Source organism: Galeopterus variegatus, unplaced genomic scaffold (assembly GCF_000696425.1).
Source record: "Galeopterus variegatus unplaced genomic scaffold, G_variegatus-3.0.2 Scaffold6495, whole genome shotgun sequence".
NCBI lineage: Eukaryota > Metazoa > Chordata > Mammalia > Dermoptera > Cynocephalidae > Galeopterus > Galeopterus variegatus.
This window is the reverse complement of record NW_007732606.1, coordinates 56199-80861: the sequence shown is the minus strand read 5'-3', so window position 1 is coordinate 80861 and position 24663 is coordinate 56199. Positions and strand designations below refer to the sequence as shown.

Here is a 24663-nt window from a genome sequence, read left to right as displayed (position 1 = left end):
ACATCCATATAATGGAGTATTATTTAGTGTTTAAAAGAAATGAACCATCAAGTCATGAAAAGATATGGAGGAACCATATGCATATTAGTGAGTGAAAGATACCAATCTGGAAAGGCTACATGCAGTACGATTCCAACTTACGTCATTCTGAAGAAGTCAAAACAGTGGTGATGCTAAGAAAATCATTTGTTGCCAAGGGATTGGGTTGAGAAGATGAAGAAATAAATAGGCAGCGCATAGAGGATTTTTAGGGCAGTGAAACTATTCTGTATATTACAATGGTGGATACATGTAAGTATACATTAGTTAAAAACCCATAGAATGTACAGTGGACCCTGCATATCTTCACATTCCTCATCCATGGATTCAATCAAATACAGATTGAAAAGAAAAAATAATAACCCCCCCCTAAAAAACAAATAAAAATACAGTTTAACATCTCTTTACATTCTATTAGGTATTATAAGTTATCTAGAGATGATTAAAAGTATATGGAGGATGTGTATAGGTTTTTTGTAAATATTACACCATTTTGTATAAGAGACTTGAACATCTGCAGATATTGGTATGTGTCAGGGATTGGGACAGGGCCTGGAAGCAATCCCTTGTGAATACAGAGGAAAGACTGTATTGTGTATCAACACAAAGAATGAACCCTATGTAAACTATGAACTCTGGTTGATGGTGATGCATCAATGTTGATACATCAGTTGTAACTACTGTATCACACTCGTGAGGTTTGTTCATTGTGGGAGAGGGTATGGGTTGGTGTGAGGAAGGATTATGTGGGAACACATACTTTTGCTGTGAACCTAAAACTGAAAAATAAATTCTATTAATTAATAAAAACTCACTGTAATCCATGACTCTAGCCAAGATGAGGTTTGCATCACTCTGTGACTCTAAAGGGCTTAATGCTCATACCCTCCTAATCATTTGGGATGAGAAAGGCATTCTGTCAGATGGGTTGTGAGATATCACTGAACTGGGAGTAGAAAACTGGGATTTTAAGACAAATTCTTGTATGGATACCTTGGTGACACTCTATCTCACTGAGTCCCCAATTGCTCATTCCTAAAAAAAACAAAGCAAGTTTTATTCTAGTTGTTCTCAGATATCTCTTCTGTCCTTTAATTATTTATGATTCTTTCATTCTATAAAAGGAAAGGTCCAGGGAGGAGCCTTGGCTCAGCAGAATGGACCAGGAGCAGAGCAAGGTCACCGATCTCTCAAGGAATGAAATGACTGCTCTAGAGAAAACAACTGAGCTTATTTTATCCAAAATAAGGTGATGTGGTTCCTTCAGAGTTTAGAGCTATGTGAGTCAGTCAGCAAGTACTATATCTTTTTACCCTGGATAAAAGTTCACCAAGACCTGGAATCACTCAAAGGTTATAAAACCAAACTCTTCTGACCCCCCATTTTAGTCAACTGGTGCTGTAATTATTAACTAATTTAATGTTTACTTTGAAAGTCACTGATTAGGCTCAAACACAAAATACTGAATCATAGCACGCGATCAATGAATGTTGGTGAACCTGGTTGAATTGAATGTCTCGCTTGGAGGGAGGCTGCAAGAGGCAGGCAGGGTATTTGTACTCTAGCCTCAGCTCTATCACCTGCAGTCTGTGTGCCCTTGGCCAAGGCACTGAATCTCTGAGGCCCAGCTTTCCCATCCCTAAAATGGGAATAATTTTACCTTAGTCAAAGGTAATTAAGATACTCTAAAGGGATACCATGGGGGTAAAAATTCTCTGTAAATTGTGAGAATCCCTGTAACCATGAGCAAGAATACATTGAATAACTAGGTCTTAACATACCTTATTATTATTATTATTATTATGTTACTAAAAGTGCTTAGAAGTAATTACACTAATTTGGAATAAACATGATGATGTCTTTACAGAACGTGCCTTTGCACAATCAATGGCATTAGTGATCTGGTAATGTATATCATTCCAGTTGTATTTAGATCCTCTTGACCACTAAATGTCATCTGTTCAGGTCTGCACATATTTGTGTTTCTGTTCTATGGGTTCATTTAATGATTTCTGCACCTCTCATCCTCTGTTGTCCACATCTGTTGTTCTGTCTATAATTTCTCTTTCTTGCTATGCATTATTACATTCTATTACTTCTGACAATGACAGACTAAACACAACAGCAATAGCCTCATCTGGAGGGGTTGGGGAGGGCAGCCATAGTTTCTCAAGCCCTCCCCACTGAAATTCTCTGAGATTTGCTCTTCCCTCTATTGCACTGAGCAAGTTTCACCTCTGCCATGATGGAGAAGGGAGAATTATATCTTTTGTTTTTTCTCATAAACACCACTGGTCCTGTAATCCTGGTAGTCAAATAAGGCGCTTTTATTTATTGTGAAGCCCATTGCTTTATGAACAGTCAGTGAAGTCTACCTCAAGAGTAACTAATATTTGGGGTTTTTTAATGCTAAAATAATTCCCAAGGCAGCTATGACATAGGCCATAGTGCACACAATGGGCAGCAGAAAATCTTGGTTTAAATCCCTCTTCTGCCACCTGTGACACTGACAGGTACCCTGTTCTCCAAGAGTCTTCCTTCCCCCATTTGAAAAATAAAAAAATAATAATTTGTGTCTTCCAGCATTTCCACTTAGGACTTAATAGTGAAAAGTCTGGGAATTCATTAGCTAATAACTTGATATACGTTTGGTCATTCAAGGTGCATCAGTAATATTAGTAATTTTATATTTAGACAGCTGTAATATTAGAAGAGTATATTAATTATTTGAAAGCATTTTCATTATCAAGGACAAAGTCTCTTAATGTTTGATATAGCATTACAACATACATTTTTTAAATATACAAAAAGTCTCTTAATGTTTGATATAGCATTACAACATACATTTTTTAAGTATACAAATCACAGAGTACACTGATTTCCCTGAGAGTCATAAATCCCAACTGGTCATTCATCAGAGAATACAGAATTTTGAGTAATTTTCTTGCCTCAAGTAATTTACCTTAGTTCCTCTCAATTTAGAATACTTGAGCTTTTATTTTATACTTTTAAGCAATCATGATTACTGCTTAAATCTACACTTACTTCATGTCTGCAATTGGACCCACCTGGGATTTTTTTTGTTTGTTTTGGTTTGGTTTGGTTTGTTTTTTTTTAATTACCACATTTGGGCTCCATCCCAGTGTAATTAAACCAGAATGTCCAGAGTAGGCACTGGAAAGAAGGCAAGCAAGACTAAAAACACGTTATTGGCCCACCTCTATCAGTGGGCCAAAGTCCACTCAGAAGGGCATTTAAATGGATTTAGCTTATTCATCACTTTATATGTCAAAGAGGACATTCTGAATTAGCAGGGAGTGTTATAAAAGCTTTGGATTGCAAACCAAAGTTGTCTTCGTAAGAAGAGAAGGTTCAATGGATCCATTTGTGGTGCTGGTGCTCGGTCTCTCCTGTTTGCTTCTCCTTTCGCTCTGGAGACAGAGCTCTGTGAGAGGGAAGCTCCCACCAGGCCCCACTCCTCTCCCAATTATTGGAAATATCCTACAGATAAATGTTAAGGACATCAGCAAATCCTTAAGCAATGTAAGTATATTTTATGCTCCTTCAGTGGCTTGCAAAGGGTAAGTAAATTGAAACTATTTTTAAGTAAAATATGCTCTTGGAGGCACAATATTATAATAGATCATCATAAAGTGAAATACTTTGATGTTTCTTTTTGCCTTTTCTTGTCTGTCATTGTTAGAAACAGTGGAAGGAAGTAATGTGTTTTTTGAGTAGAGAAACATTTAGGCTCTTGTAGGGTAGAATTAGAATAATAAAGTGGCAAATGTTGGGAGTGCTGCTTTACTTATTTGTTTTACAGCCATTTCTAATGATTTTTTTTTTCTAAATGTAAATGACAAGGGAAGATTGTGTTTGTGATGAGAGATTTTATTCAAAAACACATCTACTGTATTTGCCTTATGTTTTACTCAGAATTAACATGAAAATTGAATTTCTCTGAAGAATCAATTTATGCCTCATGTCAAGGAAATAACTCTGGGTTCAGGACTAGTATAAGTGAATGAATTGGTGGTGTCAGAATTCGTTTGGATTCTGCAAAAAGCTGCTGCCTTTGGCTAAGAATGCTGAAGGATGTTAGAAATTGTTCTTCCAGGAGAAATGGCTTTTCCTGGCACTGCCCATGTCGTGCTCACTCTTTCTGTGCTAGTAATACCAGCAGGTCCCAAACTGGGCTGAAAATTAGAATCACCTGGAGTGACTTTATAACTATAGATTTCTAGTGTTTATCACAGAGCTACTGAGTCAGGAACCACATGGGAAGAATTTTAGAGTGGATCCTGAAGCCATCAGCTGGGTATTGGTCTCAAGGTGGGCATGGGCATCTGATAAATTGCATTTTCTTTGTAGTAGCTGTGAGGTTCTGAAAATAAATTTGGAATTCTATTACCTCAGTTTCTTTATAAAACAGGGCAAATAAGCCTGGTGAATGTGTTGGTATGTGGATTAATTGTAATCTGTGAACAAATTGCCTTGGCATTGCATGGCACATAATAGGCCATCCATAAATGACACCTTTAACAATCACAATCATATTTATAAATAAAATTCAGAAATATTTGAAGCTGCATGTAGCAGAATAAAAGCATAGGAAACACGATGATAATCTCAGTCTTATCAGGCAAAATGTATGAATAAAATAGCAACTCTTTTGCTATTATTTGTGCTTCCTTCCCCAGTTCTCAAAAGTCTATGGCCCTGTGTTCACTGTGTATTTTGGCCTGAAGCCCATCGTGGTGTTGCATGGATATAAAGCCGGTCGTGGTGTTGTATGGATATGAAGCAGTGAAGGAAGCCCTGATTGATATGGGAGAGGAGTTTTCTGGAAGAGGCATTTTAGCAGCGGCTGAAAGAGCTAATAAAGGACGTGGTACTGGAAGAGGCGTTTTACCAGCAGTTGAAAGAGCTAATAAAGGACATGGTAGGTGTGAATGTGCCTGTGTCAGCATTGGTAATGGGGGTGGGAGGATGAAAACAGAGACATGCAGAGCTGCTCAGGCAGAGCTTGGCCCATCTGTCTAGCTGTCAAGTGTCAGCTCCTATTATAAAACACTAGAACTTATCCTTCTTATCTAGCTATAATCTTGTTTCAAGTTTGTTTTACCCACTAATTACTGTATTGGTATATATATTTTGAGTGAATATATGCCAGATCATAATTCTGCAAAATACACAAATACCAATTTACAAAATGATTTATTTAAGTAGACTTCAGCTATTCTCAATAACTGTTTAATCTGCCTTCCTTAAGTGTAATTTGTCTCTGCTTTCAGCTTTACATATCTCTTTTCTCCATGTTTATTGGATTTGGGGTTAGACTTTTATGGTAATTATCTTCCTCCAATTGCCAATTCTCCTAACTATGATGTACTTGTCACACAATAAACCTGATATTTAGTTTGGATTCCAAATTACCTTATTTTAAAACTCTCTCTTCCAAATGAACCGAAAGGGAAGAGTAAAAATCAGATTCTACTCTCTCCTGTGATCATGTCCTTGGAAACATTTCAGGGACAGCCAGATATTTCATCATAAGCAGTGGTTGTCAGGCCTCATGTGGAGTAGGGATGATTTGTAGTGGAGAACCGAGGAAATTTTGTGTGTCCATGTTTTGCTTGTACAGGAATGATTGTGCATGCAGTGTGGGTATCAAAGGTCACTTAATCCTATTTTCTTTTAAACTTTGTTTTTTTGTTTTCAAATCAGAAATCATGAATATAAGTTTAGACTTCATTTTATGACGGTGTTAAAAAGTAACATTTTCCCTATAGCATAAATGTGGATTGCCTATTTCAGAACATTTAATAGAGAATACTTGGCAAATGGACATGGTGGGAATGAACCCACCTCACCCTTATAGGGCACGAACCAAGTGACATATACATTCACTTAATTGGACTGTGTGTGTATGAACAACCTCACTGACATGTCTGGGGGTTTCTTACAGGCCATTGCCTACAGTTCTTGCCAGTAGTGATGCTATCTAGGGGTATAGGCATATCTCAATACAATTCTTATCCATTATTGTTTTTCAGTAAACACAGTACTATTTACAAAATATCAGCATTAATTCTTTCTTATTACCCACTACTTACTGTATTGGTTTATACATTTGAGTAAATGTATGCTAGACCAAAATTGTGCCAAATACACTAATACCAATTTATAATTTATTTAAATAGGTTTTACTACTATCAATAACGCTTTAAAAAGTTTACTCTTTTTAGGGCCGGCCCAGTGGCGCACTGGAGAGTGTGCTGCTTGGGAGTGCGGCGGCGCTCCCACCGAGGGTTCGGATCCCATGTGGAGACCGGTTCCCGCTCACTGGCTGAGCACCGTGCGGGCGCAACACCGAGGGTTGCGATTGAGTTGCCAGTCCCCGGTACAGGCGCGACACCGAGGGTTGCGATCCCGTTACCTATCAGTAAAAAAGACAAAAAGGAGGAAAGAAAAAAAAAAAAGTTTACTCTTTTTAAATTGACACATACTAATTGTACATATGTATGAGGTACAGAGTGATATGTATACTGAAACATGGGCACAGTGTGTAATGATCAAATAAGGGTAGTTAGCATATTCATCACTGCAAATGTTTATCATTACTTTGTGCTGAGATCTTCAAACTCCTCTCTTCTAGTCATTTGAAAATATATAATAAATTATTGTTAGCTATGGTCTCCAAGTACTATTATAAAACACTAGAACTTATCCTTCTTATCTAGCTATAATCTTGTTTCAAGTTTGTTTTACCCACTAATTACTGTATTGGTATATATATTTTGAGTGAATATATGCCAGATCATAATTCTGCAAAATACACAAATACCAATTTACAAAATGATTTATTTAAGTAGACTTCAGCTATTCTCAATAACTGTTTAATCTGCCTTCCTTAAGTGTAATTTGTCTCTGCTTTCAGCTTTACATATCTCTTTTCTCCATGTTTATTGGATTTGGGGTTAGACTTTTATGGTAATTATCTTCCTCCAATTGCCAATTCTCCTAACTATGATGTACTTGTCACACAATAAACCTGATATTTAGTTTGGATTCCAAATTACCTTATTTTAAAACTCTCTCTTCCAAATGAACCGAAAGGGAAGAGTAAAAATCAGATTCTACCTGTTAATGAGACATAAGCCCAAGCATGCACACACACACACACACAAACACAGAAACACAATCCTCAGGAATCCCAAATTGCTCCACTTCAACTTAGCCAAAAAAAAACAAAAAACACTTTTCTGAATGTTTAGAGCCCTGGAATGTTTTAAACACCTGGCATAGAAGCAGTTAGCTCAACTGGTTTCCCATTGTTCAATTCCCTACCATTTACTCTGAACAGTTTTGATTCAAGTCAGCCTTATTTGGGGTCTATAATTGTGAATGTGAGAGCTTCTTATGTGTAGAGTTTATTGATCATTTGATTACAACCTTTTCATTATATAGACTCACTACCCAAAAAGAAAACTTTTTATTTAATTTAATTTCTTTACCTACAAAATGATAGACTTTGCCTAACTGATGGACACATTTTAAAATTTATTAAAAACATACATTTCTGTTGATGGTTATACAGGACAATATCTCAGAATTCACAAAAGGGTGGCTTTGCCTGACTAAATTAAATGTGGAGTTTGATTGGAGATGATAGACATTTACTTACTATGGAAGGAAATCATTTTTTTAAAACATTTAAGTGAGAAATAAAAAGATTCCTTTTACAAATTTACTCTTTTTTGCTTTACCTGGGATTTATATTTTATATAAAAACTTCCCATGTTATTTTATTTATTTTTAGGTAAACTAGTCCATTGTATTCTTACTGTTCATTCATATTAGTTTATCTTCACATGTAACATGGATGCATTCTGCTTTTCACATTTGTTTCTTCAAATACATGAATTCACTCACAATCTCTCTTAAGTTCCTCTCTATTGGTTCAACACATGACTCTTCCTGCCATTCATTATAAAAAGTTACCAGGTCTCCCACTATTCTATCCCTTTGTATCTCAGAACTTTATGGTCTATAGGCTTTGCAGACAGATGTGATTCTGCTTTGAAAACTTAAATTATTCAGTTAAAAAGTCTTTTTCCTTCCAAAATAACAGATTCCTATGTTAAAACAGTGTAAATGATGAATAGATGTGAATTGAGTGTTTGAAATACCATTATTTAATTAGCTAGGTTGTAATGGTAAGCTCAGGTTTAAGGTAAAGTGATGTGCTGATTTTATGCATGCTGAATTCTTTTTTTTTTTTTTCTTCTTTTTCTGTTAGGGGAATTGGTAGGTAAGATATTGCTTAAAATTTCAAAATTACCATTACCCGTTAACAAAGTGTTTTATGTGTACATTTTAATATTTTTTCCAATTCTTTAGCCTCACCGTGTGATCCCACTTTTATCCTGAGCTGTGCTCCCTGCAATGTGATCTGCTCCATTATTTTCCAGAATCGTTTTGATTATAAAGATCAGAATTTTCTTAATTTGTTGGAAAGACTGAATGAGAATGTCAAGATTTTGAGTTCCGCATGGTTGCAGGTGAGACCAAGATCTTTTCTTCTTGAGAAACAACTAATGCTTTTTTTTTCTTGACAAGTCCAAAATTCTATACACAACATGCTGTGGAGTGAATGTGTGCAAATCGCAGTCCTGCCTGAGTGTCATGGAGTGCACAGCTGGGAAAGATGGCTGAGCTATTTATTTACACACAGGAAAACAAAATGCACAAATATACAGATGGCTTTCAAGCTGTTAGCCTTCTAACCAGTGATTTTTCCACTAAACACCAAAGCTGTATCTATAAAGTACTTTGGTAACTGCTCAAAGGAATCCCATATCACTCAGTGGACATCCAGGCCCTTTTTGAAAGCTTCCGTTATCCACAAGGCTTGTCCTCCAGTCAACACTCACCGACCTTTTGTCTTATTATTTGATAAAAATATCCTGATTTAGGAAGAGAATATCTCCTTCAAGAAGGGAGAGTTCTCGGGGCCATACAAGTTGCCAGGAAATACTGAGTAGGGTAGGAGTGTTTGATGCTTCAGCTGGTATCTTAGCTGACAAGGTGGCTGGGTTAGGAATGACAAAATACTTGGTTTTATGTGTATGAATCATAAACAAACATCAAAATTTTACCCTGTGCTGGATTGCTGTGTTCTTCACTCTGCCTCAATAATAATTGTGTGATCTTGGAGAAGTCAATTAATTGCTCTGGTGCACGGTTGGGTTTCAAGGTATCTTTGAGCCCCTCAAAGACGCTCAAATTTGAATCACTTCTACAATACTGATTGTATTTCTGAGGCTGCTTGATATAAATTAGAATAGTTGGAACTAGCTTTGTTCTCTAAATCGAAACTCCCTTAACCTCTGTTGTCATCTACAAAACACATGAACCATAGTAGATCACGGTATCTTATATTTCAAGTTTGTAGGGAAGAATTGATGTAAAAAAATTAGAGAATTGATATAAAGATCTTTTTACAGTGTAAAAGTGATGTCTGAACCTAGGAAGTAATTATCATCTTTGATACTCTGGTCAGAATTCTCTCTCTCAAATCTCATAAGTATAGAGAATTATTATACAGATCGAATATCCTTTATCTGAAATCTTGGGGCCAGAGTGTTTCAAATTTTGGAATTTTTCAGATTTGGAATATTTGCATATACATAATGAGATATGTTAGGATGGGTCCCTTGTTTAAACATTAAATTCATTTATATTTTATACTCACCTTATACACATGTAGGCTGAGGGTAACGTACAATATTTTTAATAATTTTCGTGACTACAACTGGTCACGTGAGTTCAGGTGTGGAATTTTTGACCTGTGCCATCATGTTGGTACTCAAAAAGTTTTGCCTTTTTGGCTCGGTATACAGTATATGTCTTCATTATTTATTTATTTATTTTACTTAAAAAATCACTGTTTTTCCTTTTAGGTCTGCAATAATTTTCCTCCTCTCATTGATTATTTACCAGGGACTCATAACACATTACTTAAAAATATAGATTATACAAAAAGTTATATTTTGGAGAAAATAAAAGAACACCAAGAATCGCTGGACATTAACAATCCTCGAGACTACATTGATTATTTCCTGATCAAAATGGAGCAGGTAAAGTGGTAATAACAGCTCAGCTATTGAATTGCTCACGCATTTTGTGGTTCATTGAATAGTTCTGTGTTTACTAGGGATGCTTAAATGGTCAGACCAGTTATGATTGACAAGTATTTTAAGTACATATTGTGTGCATTAATCTTCACTAAGCATCATGGAAAACAGGAAATTAATTTGTTAAATAATTAGAATACATTAACTCCATTCTTTTTTATTTTTGGTGGCTGTCCCATTCAGGGATCTGAACCCATGACCTTTGTGTTATAAGGTTGTGTTCTAACCAACTGAGCTAACTGGCCAGCCACATTAACTCTTTTCTTTAAATAAAAATAATCTACTTGAGGAGATACAGAATACAGATCATAGGTGAAATTGAAACAGCTACAAACAAGTTGGAAAATTCAAAATATATTACCATAATATGAAGATGGACATGATCAATGCGTTTGTAGTAAGGGAAAATGGAAAAGAATGACTTAACGTAGGTGGGCTTTCTGCATGTCTGCCAGATTGAAATAGACCTTAAAACATTTGCAGGAGGGATACAAGAGGGATTTTCAGAGGGGTTGAGTGGTATCTGTAGGGAAGTAGAGGTGTGTGTCAAGAAAAAGTAGATAGATGGAAGAGAGAAGCTTTAATTGAGTGTAACCTAAAATGATTTTCACAAATATGTAGTCAGAGGCTGGTGTGTATCAGGTGATCTGTAAGTATGTATCCTGTTATCACTCCATCATTTATTTATTTATTTTATTTTATTTTAACTTGCCAACATACATTGCAGTTGATTTTTGTGTCTCTTTACCTGTTCCTTTTTCCCCTGTCCCTCTCTTCCTACCCCCCGTTCCACTACATCATGTCTGCTCACTTGTTGTAACAAGTTCAAGGAATTGTTATGATTGTTGTGCCTTCTTCCCCACCTCCACCCTTTATTTGTTTTTTTTATTTGTTTCTTTATTTATTTTTAGCTCCCACAAATAAGTGAGAACATGTGATATTTCTCTTTCTGTGCCTGACTTGTTTCACTTAATATAATTTTCTCTAAGTCCATCCATCTTGTGGCTAATGGCAGTATCACATTCTTTTTTATAGCAGAGTAGTATTCCGTGGTGTAGATATACCACATTTTCCTTATCCACTAATCTGATGATGGACATCTGGGCTGGTTCCAACTCTTGGCTGTTGTAAATAGTGTTGCAACAAATGTGGAAGTACAGGTATCCCTTCAGCATAATGATTTCCATTCCTCTGGAGATATTCCCAGCAGTGGAATATGGGGATATTCCCAGCTGGGTCATAGGGTAGATCTATCGATAATTTTTTGAGGAACCTCCATATTATTATCCATAAAGGCTCCACTATTTTGCAGTCCCACTAACAGTGTATGAGAGTTCCATTTTCTCTGCAACCTTGTCAGCATTTATCATTCTCAGTCTTCAGGATATTAGCAATCATAAATGGAGTGAGGTAGTATCTCAAAGTGGTTTTGATATGCATTTCCCGAATGCTGAGCAATGTTGAGCATTTCTTCATGTGTCTGTTGGACATTCCTATATCTTCCTTTGAGAAATGCCTATTATGCTTCTTTGCCCATTTCTCGACTTGGTCATTTGGTTTTTTGCTATAAAGTTGTTTTGAGTTCCTTGTATATTCTGTATACTAATCCTTTGTCAGATATATATTTTGCATATATTTTCTCCCACTGTGTTGGTTGTCTTTTCACTCAGTTGATTGTTTATGTTTGTTTTATTGTTTGTTTGTTTTTGCTATGCAGAAGCTTTTTAGTTTGATAGAATCCCATTTGTTTATTTTTCCTTTGATGCATGTGCTTTGGGGGTCATATTCATGAGTTCTGCACCAACTCTTACCTCCTGGAGTGTTTCCCCTATGTTTTCTTAAAGGAGTTATATTGTTTCAGGATGTATATTTAATTCTTTAATCCATTTTGAGTTGATTTGGGTATATGGTGAGAGGTATGGGTCTAGTTTTATTCTCCTACATATGAATATCCAGTTTTCTCAGCACCATTTGCTGAAGAGGCAGTCTCTTCCCCAGTGTGTAGACTTGGAGCCTTTGTCAAATTCAGATGGCTGTAGGTGTGTGGGTTGATTTCTGACTTCTCTGTTCTATTCCATTGATTTGTGTGCCTGTTTTTATGCCAGTACCATACTGCTTTGGTTATTATACCTTTGTAGTATACTTTAAAGTCAGGTATTGTTATGCCTCCAGCTTTATTTATTTATTTATTTTTCCTCAGGATTATTTGGCTATGCATGGTCTTTTGTTATTCCATATAAATGTCTGGATAGTTTTTTTTTTCCATTTCTGAGGAAAATGTCATTGGAATTTTGATGGGGATTACATTGAATCTGTAGATGACTTTGGGTAATATGGACATTTTCACAATGTTAATTCTTCTGATCCAAGAGCTTGGGATATCTTTCCTTCTTCTTGTGTCCTCTTTAATGTCTCTCAACAGTGGTTTGTAGTTCTCTTTGTAGAGATTTTTCACATCCTTGGTTAACATTATTCCTAAGCATTTTATTTTTTTGGTGGCTATTATAAATGAGGTAGCTTTCCTGATTTGCTTTTCAGCATGTTCAATGTTGGAGTATAGAAATGCTACTGATTTTCGTGTGTTGATTTTGTATCCTGAAACTTTGCTGAAATAATTTATCAACTCTAAGAGACTTTTCTACAGGCTTTAAGGCTTTTTGACATATAGGACCATGTCATACACAAACAGGATCAATTTGGCTTCATCTTTTCCAATCTGGATGCCCTTTATTTCCTTCTCTTCTCTGATTGCTCTCGCTAGTACTTCCAACACTATGTTGAATAGGAGTGGTGAGAGTGGGCATCCTTCTCCAGTCCCATTCAGGATGATACTGGCAGTGGTCTTATCATATATGGCTTTTATTGTGTTGAGATTCTTTCCATCTATACCTAACTTCTAGGAGTCTTTACCATAAACGAATGTTGAATTTTGTCAAATGTTTTTTCAGCGTCTATAGAGATGATCATATTGTTTTTGTCTTTGCTTTTATTGATGTGGTGTATCACATTTATTGATTTGCATATGTTGGACCAACCTTGCATCCCTGGGATGAGTCCCATTTGATCATGGTGTATAATTTTGTGTGTGTGTTGCTGTATTCTGTTAGCTAGTATTTTATTGAGGATTTCTGCATCCATATGCATCAGTGATATTGGCCTGTAGTTTTCTATTTTTGATGTATCTTTGTCTGGTTTTGGTATCAGCGTGATGTTTGCCTCATAGAATGAGTTTGGGAGAATAGCTTCTGTTTCAATCTTTTTGAATAGCTTGTAGAGAACTGGTATCAATTCCTCTTTGAAGTTTCACTAGAACCCTGTGTTGAATCCATCCGGTCCTAAGCTTTTCTTTGTTGGGAGCCTTCTGAAAACAGCTTCAATCACTTTTATTGTTATTGGTCTGCTCAGATTTTCTATATCTTCTTGGCTCAGTTTTCATAGTTTGTGTGTGTCCAGAAATTTATCCATTTCCACCAGGTTTTCAAATTTGTTGGCATATAGTTGTATATAGTAGTCTCTAATGATTCCTTGCATTTCTGAGGTATCAGTTGTAATGTCAACTTTTTCATTTCTAATTTTTCTTATTTGTGTCTTCTCTCTTCTTAGCCTTACAAATAGTTTGTCAATTTTATTTATCTTTTCAAAAAAACAATTTTTTGTTTCATTGATCCTTTGTATCATTTTTCAGGTTTTTATTTCATTTAGGTCTGTTCTGACCATAATTATTTCTATCTATCTACTAACTTTGGGATTGGACTGTTCTTGTTTTTCTAGTTCTTTAAGGTGAAGTGTTATGTTGTCTATTTGCCATCTTTCCATTCTTCTGAAGTAAGCATTTAATGTGATAAATCTCCCCCTTAGTACTGCTTTTGCAGTATCCCACTGGCTTTGGTATGATGTGTGATTATTTTCCTTAGTCTCAAGAAAATTTTTGATGTCCTGTTTAATTTTTTCTTGGACCCATATGTCATTAAGTAGAATATTGTTTAATTTCCATGTGTTTGTATAGTTTCCAGAGTTTCTTTTCTTGTTGATCTCTAATTTTAATAAATTGTGATCTGAAAAAAAACACACGGAATAATTTCAATTATTTTGAATTTGTTGGGATCACTGCATCATTTATTGTAAAGGTTATTTTTCCCATTCTGTTGTCATGACACCCTTATAAAAATCAATTGACTAGAAATGCAAAGGTTTGTTTATGGGCTGTCAGTTCTACTCCATTCATCTATGTCTGTCCTTATGCCAGTAGTGTACTGTCTAGAAGCCTTAATTACTGCAGCTTTGCATCAAGTTTCAAATTGAGGAGTATGAGTTCTTCAACTTTTTTTTTTTTTATTGAAACACAGTTGATTATACTGGGTTCTTTTTATTAAAAAACAGTTGATTGTACTGCATACTCTGTGGGGTACAGAGCTGAATATGAATACCCATGCCTCAGAACCCCAGGGCAGTGGCAGCAGCTCACCTACTTGCGACTGGCTTTGGCTTCCCCTGGCTCCATGCCTCAGGGCTCTGGTGGGGCCCCAAGTCGGTGGTGGCAGTTCACCTAGTTGTCGCTGGGTTGGCCTCCCCCAGCTCCATAACTCAGGGCCCCAGTGTGTCCCGGGGTAGTGGTAGCAGTTCACCAGTTGTGGCTGGGTTTACCTGCCCCTGGTTCTAAGATGCCTGAATCAGATGCCTGATTCTAAGACATTGTTGGGGAGCAGCTTAGGGAGAAGGGGAGAGGTAAAGGTGGAAGAAAATAGGATGGGAAGAGGAGGAAGGAGGGGGAGCATGATTGAGGTCCATAGCACCCCCTCATTCCAACACGGGAGAGCAAAGGGCTTCCAGCAGTGGCTCAGACATTGCTGAGCTGGTTGAGGATGCTGGGTGGTCTTGGCTGAAGCCCTTTGACCCCTGCTGCCCTGGCTCAGGGGCCTGAGGTGTTTACTGCAGCACGTCAGTGGTCAAAGTGGGCTGGATGCGGATATCGGGGGGGTGTGGCTGACACCCTTAGCCCTCTCCACTCCCTGGCTTGTGAGCGCAGGGGGCTTCCAGTCCTTTTAGGTTTTATAGGTGTTCTTTGGTAGTGTTAGACCTTTACTAGTTAATATCAGAACTTTGTCTCTGGTCTGTGGGTATTTTGTTTTGTCTTTCAGTTCTGTGTTGGATTATTCACTCTTCCCACCACTTTATTTCTGCACTGGAACTAATTTGTTGTCCATCCTTTGCTTACTTCTAAAATACGGGAACTTCCTGTGGGGACCAGCACTTAAGCCAGGTAGTTGAGCTAAGCTATGTTGCTTCATTGCTGCTGATTCCGTGAGGAAGGCTTTTTGTGCAGCTCAAGTTTTAATTGTTGACCTTGTGTGTACTTCCAGATCTCATGAGGTCTGGTACACCTGGGTTGTGTGGCAACTCTGGTCTGGGCCTGAGTCTTTTCAGCAAACTGCACGCCCTGCTGTTCAGTATTCTTGACCAGACTCCACCGAGTGGACCTGCCCTGATTGGAGGACAGATCCGCAGTCCATGCTGTTCCCCAGTGTCCCACGGGTGGGCCCGTCTCCCTCACCACCTGCACTCCAAACACTTCCCATGTACAGACCATGTGCTGGTCTCTTGTGATGACCCACTGGCCTCTGAATGGCTCCTTTTTTCTGTTGTCTGTGGACCTTCACATCTATGTTAGTGCACAGGAACCCTTTTAGTTGTCTTGCTAGCCTGGGGACCACCAAAGCCCTCTTCCTCCTGCTGCTTCGAAGCAACTTCATAGGAAGGGGAGACCCGCAGATTTAGCCAGCTCCTGCTCCGTGAGCTCAACAGCTCCAGACTTGAAGTGGCTGGAGCTTGTAATGGTGGGAGCAATCCTTTCTTTCTTTCATTGGGGCTTCTCCTGTCTTCATGAATTCCATAGGTCTCTTCTCCTCTTACCCTTGGCTGTTGTTGCTTCTTTAATATTTGTAAATTGGTTGATTTATAGGAGAGAGTGATGATTGTGACCTTCTATTCCACAATCTTGACCAGGATCCCAATGTCTTTTTAATCATAGCCAGTCTAACGGGGCTGAGGTAGCACCTCAATGTGATTTTGATTTGCTTTTCCCCACTACTGAGTGCTGTTGAACATTTTTCATGTGTCTGTTGGCCATTTGTATATCTTCCTTTGAGAAATGCCTATTCAGCTCCTTTGCCTATTTTTCAATTGAGTTATTTGTTTTTTTGCTGTCAAGTTGTATGAGTTCCTCATATATTCTGTATATTAATCCTTTGTCAGATGCATAGTTTGTGAATATTTTCTCCCACTCTGTAGTTTTTCTTTTCACTTCGTTCATTGTTTCTTTTGCTGTGCAGAACATTTTTAGTTTGATTTAATCCCATTTGTGTATTTTTCCTTTTGCTTCCTCTGCTTTGGGGGACATATTCATAATGTCGTTGCCAATCCTACTTCCTAAAGTGTTTCCCCTGCTTTTTTTCTTTTAGGAATATTATAGTTTCAAGTCTTATATTTGTCATTAACCCATTTTGAGTTGGTTTTGATATTTGGAGAGGTCTAGTTTCATTCTTCTATTTATGGATGACCAGATTCCCCAACATCATTTATTGAAGAGGCAATCTTTTCCCCCAATGTATGTTCTTCTTTCCTTTCTCAAAGATCATTTGACTGTAAGTGTACGGGTTGATACCTGGATTCTCTATTATTTTTCATTGATCCAAGTGTTTGTATGCCAGTACTGTGCTATTTTAGTTACTATACCATTGTAGTATAATTTGAACTCAGGCAGTGTTATGCCTCTGACTTTATTTTCTTTGCAGAGGATTGCATTGTCTACTCAGGGTCTTTTGTTGCTCCCTATGAATGTTCAGATTATTTTTTGCATTTCTATTAAGAATGTCAATGGTATTTTAATGGAGATTGTGTTGAAAGTGTAGATCTCTTGGGGTACTATGGTTATTTTCACAATGTTAATTCTTCCAATCCAAGAGTGTGGAATGTCTTTCCATCGTTTTGTGCCCTCTTTATTTTCTTTCAACAGTTATTTGCTCTTGTTGTGCAGATCTTTCACCTCCTAGGTTAACATTATATATAGGTATTTTATTTGTGTGATGACTATTGTAAATGGCCTAGTTTCCTGATTTCTTTTTCTAGTAATTTGTTGTTGGAATACAAAAACACCACTGATTTTGTGTGTTGGCTTCGTGTCCTGCGACTTTACTGAAATCAGTTACCAAATCTAACAGTTTTTGTTGTTATTGTTGTTGTTGTTGTTGTTTTTAGTAGAGTCTTTAACCTTTTCAATATATAGGATCATGTCATCTGCAAACAGAGACAATTTGACTTCCTCTTTTCCAGTCCGGATGCCCTTTTATTTCTTTCTCTTCCCTGATTGAACTGGCTAGTACTTCTAATAAAATGTTAAACAGGAGATGTGAGAGTGGCCATCCTTTTCTTATTCTTGTTATTAAGAGGAAATGCTTTAGCTATTCAGGATGATACTGGTTCTGGCTTTGTCACATATAGCTTTTATTGTGTTGAGATAATTTCCTTCTACACCTAATTTGCTGAGAGTCTTTCTCATGAAAGGATGTTGAATTTTATCAAGTGTTTTTTCTGTGTCTATTGAGAGAATGGTATGATTTTTGTCCCTGATTTTGTTGATGTGCTGTATCACATTTATTTACCTGCATATGTTAAACCATCCTTGTATCCCTGGGATGAATCCCATTTGATCACGATGTATAATCTTTTTAATGTGTTGCTGTATTCTGTTTGCTAGAATTTCATTGAGCATTTTTGTGTCTATGTTCATCAAAGATATTGACGTGTAGTTTTCCTTTTTCTGTTGTATCTTTGTTTTTGGTATCAGGGTAATGCTGGCCTCAAAGAATGAGTTTGGGAGAGGGACTTTTGTTTCAATCTTTTGGAATATCTTGAAGGGAATTTGTACTAATTCTTCTTTAAATGGTTTGTAGAATTCAGCAGTAAAGACATTTGGTCCTGGGCTTTTCTTTGTCGGGAGACTGCTTCATTCTTGTTCCTTGTTATTATTGGTCTGTTGAGGTTCTCTATTTTTTCTTGGTTCAGTCTTGGTAATTTGTGTGTGTCCAGAAATATATCCATTCCTTTCAGACTTTCAAATTTGTTGGATATAGTTGTTTATAATAGTCTCTAATGATTCTTTATATTTCTGTGGTATCAGTTGTAATGTCTCCTTTTTCATTTCAATATTCATTATTTGCATGTTTTCTATTCTTTTTTCAGTTAGCCTAGGTAATTTTGTCTATTTTGTTTATCTTCTCAAAAAACCAAATTTTATTTTTTCATCTTTTATCTCATTTTTAGATCTCTGTTTCATTTAGTTCTGCTCTGATCTTAACTATTTCTTTACATCTACTAATTACGGGATTGGATTGTTCTTGATTTTTTTAGTTCTTTTATGGGTAGCATTAGGCTGCTTATTTAAAATCTTTCTATTCTTTTTCAAAATTCATTTCTTGATTTGAATCACAATCGATTATACACATTTATGGGGTACAGAGTTGACTCTAAGTGTTTGGGTACAGTATAGTGTGATCAAATCAATATTATTAGCATGTTTGTGATTACAAATCACAATTATTCTTTGTGTTCCTTACACAATTGCTTCTTGACCCAAATTACTGTCCCCCTTTCCCACCTCTAGTAACCATAGTTCTCTTCTCTCCTTCTGAATGTACACCATTTTATTGTGGCCTTCCTTTCCTTTCCTTTCCATCCCTCCCTTCTTCCTTCCTGCCTTCCTTCCTTTCTTCCTTTCTATACTCCCAATTATGTATGAGGACATGTGGTATTTCTCTTTCTGCACATGGTTTATTTCACTTCACAAAATTTTCTCCAGGTTTATCCATATTGTTACAAATGGCAGGCTTTCATTCTTTTTCATAGCTGAGTATTATTCCATTTTGTATATATACCACATTTTCCTTATCCAGTTGGCCATTGATGGACATTAAGTTTGCTTCCATAACTTGACTACTGTAAATAGAGCTGTGATGAGCATTCTTTTAATGAAAACATATATTGCAATAAACTTCCCTCTTAGTACTGCTTTCGCAGTATCCCACAGGTTTTGGTAAGATGTCTTTGTTTTCATTAATATCAAGAAATGTATTGATTTCCTGTTTAATTTCTTCTTGGACCTATGTTGTTTAATATCCTTGTGTTTGCATAGTTTCCAGAATTTCACTTGTTATTGATTTCTAGTTTTAATCCATTGTGGTCTGAATAGACACTTGATATGATTTCAATTTCTAAAAACATTTTTGAGACATGATTTGTGACCTAACACGTGGTCTACTTTGGAAAATATTCCACGTGGTGATGAGAAGAATGTATTTTCTGTACTTGTTGGATGAGATGTTCTGTGGATATCTTCCAAGTTCAATTGGTCTAAAGTGTGGTTTAAATCCTGTGTTTCTCTGTTGCTTTTTTGCCTAGTTGATCTGTCCTTTGTTGAGAAAGGGATGTTAAGTTCCCCAGTTGTTAATGTATCGGGGTATATCTCTTTCCTTAGGTCTAATAGGGTTCACCTTATATATCTGGGTGTTCCAATGTTTAGTGCATATATATTTAAGAATGTTATGTCTTCTTGCTGGATAGATCCCTTTACATAGTGGTCTTCTTTGTCTCTCTTTATAGGTTTTTGTTTAAATTCTATTTTGTCTGATATAAAAATAACTACTCCTGCTTGTTTTTGATTTCCATTTGCATGTTATATCTTTTTCCATCTCTTCATAGTCTGTGTTTTTACTGGTGAGATGAGTTTCTTGTAGACAGCATATAGTTGGGACTAGCTTTTAAATCCAATCAGCCATTCTGTGTCTTCTGTGTGGAAAATTTAATCCATTTACATTTAGAGTTGTTACTGAGAGATTTTATTTTTCTCCTGGCATTTTATCAATTTTCATTTATGTGTTTCAAATATCACCTGTTTTTTTCTTTCCATGTTATTGTTTGTCTTATGGTGTGTGTTGGTTTTTGGAATTGGAAAGATGTATTTTCTTTCTCTTTCTCATTTGCATTTTTGCTCTACCAGTGGGTTTTGTTCCTTCTTGTGTATTCATGGTAGTAATTCCTGTTTTTGTATTTGTAGAGCTAGGGTTGGAGCTCAAAGTCCCCTCAAGCCCGTTTTCTGGACTGAGCCACAAACCCTTCACATGCAGGCCTATGATCTAGGTATCAGGAAAAGGTCCTTGGAGTCATGGGTGAAGAAATAATAGGCTTTATTTTAGATGTGAGCTCTGCCAACCAACAGTTCTGAGCTGCTGCCTCACACACTGAAAAGCACACAAAAATAACAACAAGCAAAAGTATACATGGGCGCACATGTGCACTAACTCTACTCCCACATAACTTGTTTACAAAGGATGTGCTGCAGCACACCCAGCAAGACCTGAGGTGAGAGGGCCTGACTAAACTACTCTATTTTCCTCACAATCCATCCCTTATCGGTCTCTTACCATTCAAGCTATGCAGTCAGAATCTTCCACAATGTTCCCTTTGCAAGGACAAATGACCCTTACATCCATATAACCTATTGTCTGTTCAATATGCCTTAAGGCTTGACCTTAAGTAGTTTTTCCTTTCAACTCTTAGTTGCACATGTCCAGTTAGTAGTGATCATTGATGTGATTTTCCTTGGGAATCCTGTAGTCATACTGATTTGAAGTTCAATGCATATTCAGTAGGCCAACACATTGACCACATGACTCTGGTGCAGTGCCTACAGCCAGAACTCTATGGGCAAAAAGACAGAAGGGCTATTGGTACCAACAGGGGAATTTCTCACCCCTCTGGTAAGATACATGGCAGTTTACCATCATGAGAAAGGATGGTTACAGGAGTAGGTAACTTACTTGGTTTATGATACTATACATTATCCACTAACACTGTTGGACCTGTACATTGTACATGTTACAGTATAGGGGAACTCATAATTGGTGACAATGATAATACAAATGTGCCTTTTGGAATAGAATGCTTATATATGTTCCAGGACATGTTACCTCTACTTGAGGAGGCCAGGTATTTGTCACCAAAGGTGAAACTTGAATGTTTTCTTCTAATCCTTTCCCCCAAGGCCCTATTAGGCCTACCCAGCATATATGGGGGCTTCTATTCTCCAAGGCCATTTGCATTATTCTGTCTGTCCCTATTGAAAACAGGTTGGGGCTGGTAGGAGAATATTTCCATTCTTGCCATATCCTGGCTTCAAAAGTGTATCTTTAGTAGTGACTTGCAGTTTTATAGGTGCTGCAGCCCTATGCAATAGAGCTTCCACAGGAGAGGGCCTGCCCTTGCAGTGTCTCTCATTTAGAATCCTGACTGTTGGCCATGACCACGGTGTCCACCCCTTCAGGGATAGGGGTTGGGAAGGTACCTTAGTCCTCTTTTTAAAAGACCATTGTACCATTCAATCAATCCTGCTGCCTGGGGATGATATGGCACATGTAACTTCCACTGAATGGACAACTGGGAGGCCCACCTCTGAATCCCATGTCCAGTAAAGTGGGTTCCATTATCACTCTCTATGACTACAGGCTGGCCATGCATGGCAGTAAGGCTATTCAATGTGTTCACAGTGTTTACGTAGTCTGTGGTTTTATAAAGCCATACAAACAGAAGACCAGTATCCATATCAACAGCTTTGAAGATGTATCTGAAATTCTCTGACCTGGCAGTGGTCCAAGAAAGTCCACTTGCCATCGAGTCATGGGCACCCTTCCTCAAGATATTTGCCTATATGTATGGTGCACCCACCAGGGGTGTGGACTCTCTTGAGCACATACTGGACAAACATGACAGGCATTCACATCTTCCCATTGTATAGGCAAGGCCCATCTTTGAGGCACCATGCACATGGTCCTGCTGCCAGCATGCTGCATTCATGGATGTAACCACTGGGCTACATCAGTAGCTGGGGCTCTCTCCAGCCATCTTACCTTAGCCAAGGCATCGGCTTCATCATTTCCTGGACAGGGTAAGGGGAAATGTCATGTGACATGGAAAAGAGTTACTTCTTTTTCATGTCCCAGTTCCCATAACTCTTGACACATGGCTTGTCTCCACAGGGGTTCGTGGCCTACCATCCACCACTGGTATTTGCAAGGTGAGATCCAAAGGGCTAAACTTTTATGCACAGCCCAGCTCTCAGTACAGATGGTTAATGGCCCAGGCTCGTTTTATTATCACCATCCATACTGCTCTCAATTCAGCCCATTGACTGCTTTGCCCTGTGCCATTTTCATACTATATGGTATCTGTTAAGGGCTGGACAGCAACACCTGTCCACGATGCTGAGGGTCCCATGCTAGAGCCAACTATATACCAAGCTTGCTGTGTGATAGGTCCCTGTCCCTCATGGAAAGGTGTAGCCTCCATCTCCATAGGTAAGGGTTTTGCCAAAGTTACCTCCATAACCTCTACCTGTCCTAGCACAGTTTGCAACTCTTTGGATGGAGGACTCGTTGACACAGTGTTTTTTTCTTCTATAATGCTCCCCATTTAGACAGAGTGAGAGTCTGATCTATGCCCATTTTAGGGTTGGTTGCCCATGTGCAAAGCAATCCTAGTATGGGGTATGTCATCCTTACTAGGACTTTGGCAGTTCCTGTGATAGCTTCAGTGGCCATCAAGGCAGGATATAAAGCTGCTGTTTTTTTATTAGAGAATAATGCACTTCAGCACCCTTCCAGAGCTGAGACCAGATCCCTACAGGTGTTCAGAATAAGTCTTGTCTCTTTCACAAATCCCATCCTAACCCTTCTTGGAGTATATGTATATCTATTTCGAAAGACTTAGTGGGATCAGCCACTTGTAAAGCCTGTACTTGCTGTATTGCCCATTTTGTAGCCTGGTAAGCCTGTTCTACTTCCTCAGTCCAATCCCAGAGGGCTTCTTTCTTTGTTAATGCATACATTGAGCATGTCATTTGGGCCATCTGGGGTACAAAAGCTCTCCAATACCCCAAAAGTCCCAAATATGTCTGTAGCTGAGCTATAGTTGTGCATCGAGGGTATGCCTGCATCTTGACTATAATAGCTTCTGGGATGACTCTCATCTTACCTGACCAGACCACTCCTAGGAATTTGACTGACAGCTCAGGTCCTTGCACTTTGGCTGTGTTCATGGCCCACCACATTGGTCCAAAAGACTTAGCAGCATTGGAGCTGCCTGGGTTAAATCTGCAAGACAACCAGAGGTTAGTAACATGTCACCAATGTAGTGAAACATTGTAACCATGCTGGGTCTAGTCCGCTTGGCTAGGTCCCCAGTCACTAAACCATGACCGATGGTTGGGCTATGCAGATTACATTGGGCAATACTTGAATGATCCATTGCTTTCCTTCCCAGGTGAAGGCAAACTGATCTTGGCTATAAGCTGAGATTGGAATAGAGAAAAAAAGCATTTGCAAGGTCCAATAATAATGCTAATTTCCCAGCTGAGTTGTCAGCTGATCCATCAAATCATGAACTGAAGGCACAGCTGCATGCAAAGGAGGCACTACTTTGTTTAGTTCTCAGTAGTCTACAGTCATTCTCCAGGTACACTCAAGTTTCTTCACTGGCCATACCAGAACATTAAAAGGCCATGAGCCAGATGAATAATGCCAACTTTCTCTAACTCCAGTATAGTGGCATCTATCACTGCATGTCCTCCCACTAGGCGATACTGCTTTACGTTAACTACACACCTTGGCTTGGGTAACACCTGTGGGTCATGTTTAGCATGTCTCCATAACACAGGCTTCACTGTCTGTATCCACAGTCAAAACTCTCCAACTATTGTTTTCAGGTGCAAACCATAAAGTACATCCATACCCAAGATGTATTCAGCTCCTGGGGATATATATATACAGTGTATATATGAAGTGGCAATCATCCTATGCCCAATGGCAGTGACACAGCTTTAACTTCAATAGCATGTCCTCTATAACCATCTATATGAACTGTGGCCCCCGGAATCTTATCTGGATTGCCATATATCAGGCTATATTCTGCACCTGTATCCACCAATGCCAAAACAGGCTGCACATTTGTCCTCGACTAATATACTGCCAATACAACATGAGGCCTCCAGTCCTTGCCTGCACCCAAAAGATGAGCACCTTGGATTTCTCCCTAATCAAATGGAACATTTCATGCACCTCTTTGAGAGCAAACAAAAAGTCCTTTAAGTCCACTGAACGTACCTTGCTACCTGTTTCCCGAGTTTTGGTGAAACGCTGTTCAGGGCGCAATTACTGCCACAAGACAAACAGAACTGCATTTGGCTGTCAGTCAATTTTCTTGCTATCAACCCCTGCTGCAAGAAAGTCAAGCCACATCTGCTTATGGCTAGTCTTGCTTGGTCCCCTCGTGATAAAATCCTGGGCATTTCTTGGGGGTTTGGTCTTAGCCACATTTCAGA

At 38.0% G+C, this 24663-nt stretch overlaps 1 pseudogene; it reads left to right on the top strand.

The window, feature by feature from the left end:
- The first annotated feature begins 3414 nt into the window (after positions 1-3414).
- The window catches only part of LOC103606336, a 62272-nt pseudogene continuing 41023 nt past the window's right edge, over positions 3415-24663 (top strand).